This window comes from Miniopterus schreibersii (assembly GCF_964146895.1).
Source record: "Miniopterus schreibersii genome assembly, chromosome: 1".
NCBI classification, from domain to species: Eukaryota; Metazoa; Chordata; class Mammalia; order Chiroptera; family Miniopteridae; genus Miniopterus; species Miniopterus schreibersii.
This window is the reverse complement of record NC_138101.1, coordinates 89,661,595-89,667,997: the sequence shown is the minus strand read 5'-3', so window position 1 is coordinate 89,667,997 and position 6,403 is coordinate 89,661,595.

Here is a 6,403-nt window from a genome sequence, read left to right as displayed (position 1 = left end):
ACTATATTAGTCCTAAGGTGATGAAATTCTAGAAGTTTTGAACACCTGTTTTCTTAGGTTGTATAACATTAAGTATATAATAAGTAATTTTAAAATTTACCAGAAATATCTAATACTTTAAGTAAGTGAGAAGCTCTCAAAAGCAAAGGTGCTGCTATAAGTTATATAAGACATCACAAAAATAGTTAAGTTGCCACTGTATTTGGGTGAGGGTTATTTATGGTATTAGTTTGAGTAATCCTGTTAACATCTTAAACAACATAAAATCACAGAGAAATAGTAACAATTTAAGGAAACTTTGGTGACCTAGTCTATGTCTGAATGTTTTGGTTCCAAGTATTTCAGAATTCTCTCTGTATTTGCATGGAAATGTATATATATATAAAATCTATATAAAACTTAAAAGTACACATATTTAAAATTAGTATTTCAGGATCAGAGAACAAAATGAAGAGTTTTTATTCACATTCTCTGGTAAAGAGTGTACTGAGTTTTTGTATTTTGAGTACAATTTCTTAGAATGGATTAGAATAAATTTAAGAGTTGCTAGCCTTCCTTGGATTATGTTTTTCTTTCCCCTCTTATTAATAGTTTTAAGTGCATGTAATTCTTATAACCTTGGCCACAATGGGTAACACCTGAAACTAACTCTGTGAATGTGAGCAAAGATAAATTGCTGTAACCTGACTGAGAGCTGACCAAGATCTAAAAAGCTAAACCAGTGGAGTGCTCTATGAATAACTTTCAGACAAAAAGATAAATTTAACTCTTGGATACCCAAGACAAGTTTATAAAAACGCACATAATTACTAAAGGGTAAGATTCAGAGTTCATTCATTTATGGAATGACTTGAAAACTTTTAAGTGATGGTAGGAAAAGGCCGGTGGAGAGTGAAAACAGTACATATGTGTACTCTTCATGCATAATCCTGCCCAGCCAGGTCTACACTTCCTTATGTGAGCCAAAAAATCCTTTAGTTTGCTAAAACCATTTTGTCTTCAGTTGTCTTTCTCTTGAACTTATAACCATTACAACAAATGGTTATGAAAAATGATTCAATGACCTTCCAATGTGCAGGGCAGACAAATTTGAAGGAGGCTTTGAAATACAGTCATGTAAATCTAATAGATGCTGGATTAATCTGCTTATATTCTCTAGCTAGCATCAGGCCCTAATATGCTGCAAGTAAATTAAGAGAAAACCAGATACCAAGATTCAAAAATGCAAGAGGGCTTCTACTATTGTGTTCTGAGCTCAGCTCTTCAAGGTGATATGAAAGTGGTCTTAGAAAAGCAAAATGATCATTTCAGAGCCTGTTCCTAAAGGAAGGGGGAGTTGGTAATCCCCAAGGCAAAGCTTCACAGAGCGGGAGCTCCTGGACAAACCAAGTGCCCCTGATAAGGCACCCTAGTAATCCTACACTCAGGGCATGGTCTGTTGTTCAGTCTGAATAATTTATCAAGCAGCTAATAATCCACACACATCAAAATTCCCCCAATTTCTCATATATCACAATAATTGAGTGGTGGTATGTCTATAAATCAGAGAATTGGATGTCATTTCATTAATTAAAATGATTTAATAATGGACTTTAACTCATTGATCTCTGACCAAAACCCTCCCAGAATGGTCCCATAACAGAAGTAGCCCTAGACCTTAATTTTCTACCCAGAAGAAGTGCAAGCCAAGAGAGACATCATGGTTTGTTGATAGCCATGTGTTCAGTGACAATGTTGGGGCTATAACATGAGACACCTGACTTACAGCCCATTACTATTTTAAATGCATCACCATGGCCTCAAACACACTGGTATTATCACTCACTGACATCATAAGAGAAACAAGTTCATACAGAGATGTGATCTTCCAACCAGCAAACAGCAATCTATTGAGAAATCTTAAAAATGTATTTGCTTCCCCTCTAGATCTATGGTTTGCTAGTCCCTACAGGTAGCAGATGCAGCCTGTGATTGCCTGATTATTTCCTATAGGTAGCGGATGCAGCCTGTGGTTGCCTCAGTCTTCTCACTAGCTATGCTATCAGATATCATAAGATGCTTGGGATAGTAAAAGTTACATCAAATAAAAGGTGAAAGTAACTGTTATATAATAAAATTATTAACTTCTGCTTGGGAAATTGTTTTCAATTTTCTGCTTAATCGTGAGTAAACATAAAAAGCTGTTCAATACTGATCTTAGTTTTTGACATTTTTGATGTGTTATCAGTCCATTTCCTGCATGAATGACTGGAGTATATGAAATATAACTTGTTCTTTGAAGCAAAGAGTTCTATAACAGTCTATGTCAATATCAGTTCTCATTGCACAGTATTCGTAATGTACAGTATAGATGATAATATGCTTTTTAAAAAAATCATTGAAATCATTTACTTTTTCAAATGCTGCTGTCCCAAAAGTGAACTATAAAGACTATGAGGAAAGTTGTGGGTTTCACTAGATGAAAAGTTTTCTATGTGGCAGAAATTAAAATTCATGATTTCTTTCTCTGATTCATGTAAACACATTGTATTCATTTCCCAAAGCACTACAAAGGCTTAAATACAACAGATATGCACTGTCTCACAGTTCTGGAGGCGAGAAGTCCAAAACCATGGTGTTGGCAGGGCCACACTCCCTCTGAAAACTTTAGGGAGAATCCTTCCTTGGCTCTTCTAGCTTCTGGTGTTTGCTGGCAATCCTTGATGTTCCTTGGTTTGTAGATATATCACTCCAATCTCTGCCTCTGTGGTCACATGACATTCTCCCTGTGTGTGTGTCTGTGACTCTTCTTTTAAGACACCAGTCATACTGAATTAAGAAACCACTCTACTTCAGTGTGACCTCATCTTAACTATTACATCTGCAATGACCCTATGTTCAAATAAGGTCACATTCTGAGGTACTGGAGGACAGGACTTCCACATCTCTTTTTGGAGGACACAGTTTAACCCATAACACATATTAATGAGATTAAAATCATAATTTTTTTCCTGATCTATGTAAACATACTCTCCATTTGTCCTCCCAGAAGCATTCTCTATGCTTCTTACCCTATTTTGTGTCCCAGGAGGCTGAGTTCTGTGGACTGCCTGCCTTTGGCTTCTTGTTGGGTTTCGCCAATGGGAGAGAGGTTGGGTATTTACTTTCCCCATTCCCTGCTTGTGTCTCTGCAGCTTTGGCAGTGGGTGCATTTTGCTGCAACTACAGTTTCTATGATCCAACCCTGCTTCTGGGGTTCCAGCTCTCTCTGGGCCCATAGTACCTCCCCTGACTGTTTAGATCCATGAATCAGGATGCTTTGCATTCCCTTGTTGGTTCCCTTAAACCTGCCCACACTTCTGTAAAAGTTCTTTATTAAAAGCCTTTAATTTCACACTTTGAGTGTACCATCTGTTGCCTGCTTAGCCCCTGACTGATCAGTAACCAATTGCCTTGGGAAAATGTAAATGCTGTGGTGGCCAAACCCTTCCTTCGGGGAATTATGATCTTTTATTCCACAGTAATTCTCCTCAGTTCATGTGGTATTCTGATGGCAATTTTCTGTCTCCCTCATTTCTACCTTTATTAACTTGTGTTCTTCTGTAAGGAAAAGTCCCTTCCCTTCTATTTATTTATTCAAGTATTTATTTATATCAGTATGATCTTGTGGGTATTAATTTTGAGCTTTGGATTGTAACCCACTATCATCATTATTTATTTTATTACTTAATTTGTTCCAGATTTAGCCCTTGGGAGCTCTTCCAGGTTGGCTTTTGTGTTCTTTTAACAATCCATCTTCCTTTTTAGTACTTCCCTACTTTCTGTTACCTAATCACTCCTCCAAAGAACCCTGTTTCCTTTTATTAGAGAAGGTTATTTAGAAACTAGGATGTTGGAACTAGGTGTGCTCATTGCCACCAGGGTGTTTAGGTCCTCTCAGTGACAGAGCTAAGAAATATATGTATACATATGGGTCAGTATAAACATATTATATATACACACATGCATATATATATATATTTCTATATACATATATACATATACATATATATATACATATATATTATATTAGTCTCAAGGTTTTTGTGCAAGGTAGGGGCAAATAGCAAGTCATATGTAATCTCTATTACCTGGACTATAAGAATAGGGTAACAATAGTATCCACATAATATATGTGTCTCTGAATGTTCCCCTACTATCCATTATATAACAGCTCCAGCCTTCTCTTCTCTCCTCCCTCAAATTACTCTCAAATTATGTTAAGAGCTCCCTGAAGTCTGTATGAATGTAGTATGATACCTCCTTCAGGACTGAAGCTCTTATCCCCCCAACTGCGGGGAATGTGAGTGGCCTACAGCTGTCAGCTAAGTTCCTCTTCCAGAATTGCCCTCTTCTGAAGGGCTGCCTTGTCCAAAGTCAGGCTTCCTTTCTGGAGAAGGCCGTATTTGATGACTGGTCAACATAGGTGTACCGAAGCCCAGCCCCCTGTGCCTTAATTTGGAACAACTCTGAAGAGCCATCCAAGCTCTCGAGCTACTCATGGGTACAGCTGAAACCTTTGATGTAGCTGCATTGCAGTTCTTCTTCTCTCTTTGCCTCTAATCCTATTTCCTTTATTACTCAACAGAAATAACTCCCAATAAACTTTTTAAATATCAATCTCTGGCTCAGAGTCTGCTTGCCAGGGAACCCAATCTGAACCTAATTTGCCAGAGAGGTCCTAGGAAATAGACTCTAAAATCAAGTTTTGAAGGTGGATCACCTACCAGCCATCTGCAGATGAGAACCACATAATTGGTGATGGTAGAACAGTGATAACCCCTAACTGCAGCACTATTACCATTGTTAAACTTTGTACCAGCATGAAATAGAGATTGAAGACTAGTGAAGGGATTGCACTGGAGGGTGCAATGTTTTAGACACTTTTGAAAAGAGGGAATTAGTAATGTTAAGGAATGTGGAATTTGATAGTTATTGCTGGAGAAAATCAATGAGTTAGAGAAGACAGTGAAAGGCTGATAGTGATTATTTTTTCTTCTGTCTTCCTTCTCTTCCTTTCTCCTCCTTTCTTTCATTATTCCTTTCTTTCTTTTTCTTAAAATCATCACCCAAGGACATGTTTTTATTGGTTTTGGAGAGAGAGGAAAGGAGAGGGAGAGGGAGAGAGAAACATTGATCAGCTACCTCTTGCATGCACCTTGACCGGGGATCAAACCTGCAACCTGGGTATGTGCCCTGACCAGGAATTGAACCCACAACTCTTTGGTGCACAGGATGATGCTCCAAACAACTGAGACACCTGTCCAGGGCCTTCCTTTCTTAATAATGTCTCCTCACTTGGTTTCAGTGTTCTCTCTTTCTGGAATTTCTATTCACCATATATTAAACTTCCTGAGTTCATCTTGTCATTTTCTTCTCTCATCTCATTCATTTCCATGCTTTCCTCTTTCCCTAGACCCAAGCTCAGAAACTTTCTGATCCAATTTCTCCAGAGAGTAACAATCTAGTTTTCCTTGGGGTGAGGAGAAAGCATTTCTTTGGCTGCCTGAACCAGAGAAAGGACATGGTGCCTAAGTGCTCTTTAACACATTTTCAAATAATCCCCCATCCCCATCAATCTCCAGATTGCCTGGTGCCTCCTATTTCTAAGCCTTTGAGGGGGTGAGGAAGAGTAGCAGGTGAAGAGGCAGTTTATTGGAGAAGAATTAGCTTGTTTATTATCTTGTACCCTTTTCAAACATGTGGGTTTCATTTAGCTAAGAGTTACCACTCTCTCTCCAGTTTTCTTTTATATATCTCTTGTCTTCTATTGTTTCTTCTGCTACCCTCTTTGTCCTTATGGATTTTAATTCTTTAAGTTATTGTTATAACAATAACTTAAATTATTAAGGCTAAACACTTGTGTCCTTCCCAAATTCATATGTTGAAGCCCTTTCCCCCAGAGTGATATTATTTGGAGGTGGGGCCTTTGGGATGTAGGTAGGATTAGATGAAGCCATGGGGGTGGGGCCCCCTGATGGAATTAGTGTTCTTGTAAGAACAAGAAGAAACATAATGTGTGGTATGTCTCTCTGTCACGTGAGATCATAGCTAGAAGGTGACCATCTGCAAACCAGGAAGAGGGACCTCACCAGGAACTGAATTGCCAATACTTTGCTCTTGAACTTCTCAGGTTAGAACTGTGAGAAATAAATGTCTGCTGTGTAAGCCTCTCAGTCTATGTTATTTTGTTAGAGCAACCAAAGCTGTTACCTTAAATTCTTTTGCTGGTATTTTACTATTCTCTAGTGATTTAGAAATTGCATTAGTGCTTTGAACAAGGTGGATCAGGAAACATATTTTCTCTTTATTTCAAATTCAATTTCTCTTTATTAAACAAATGAGATTGTGTGTGATGCTTTATAATTTTTTCAAAAATTATAAA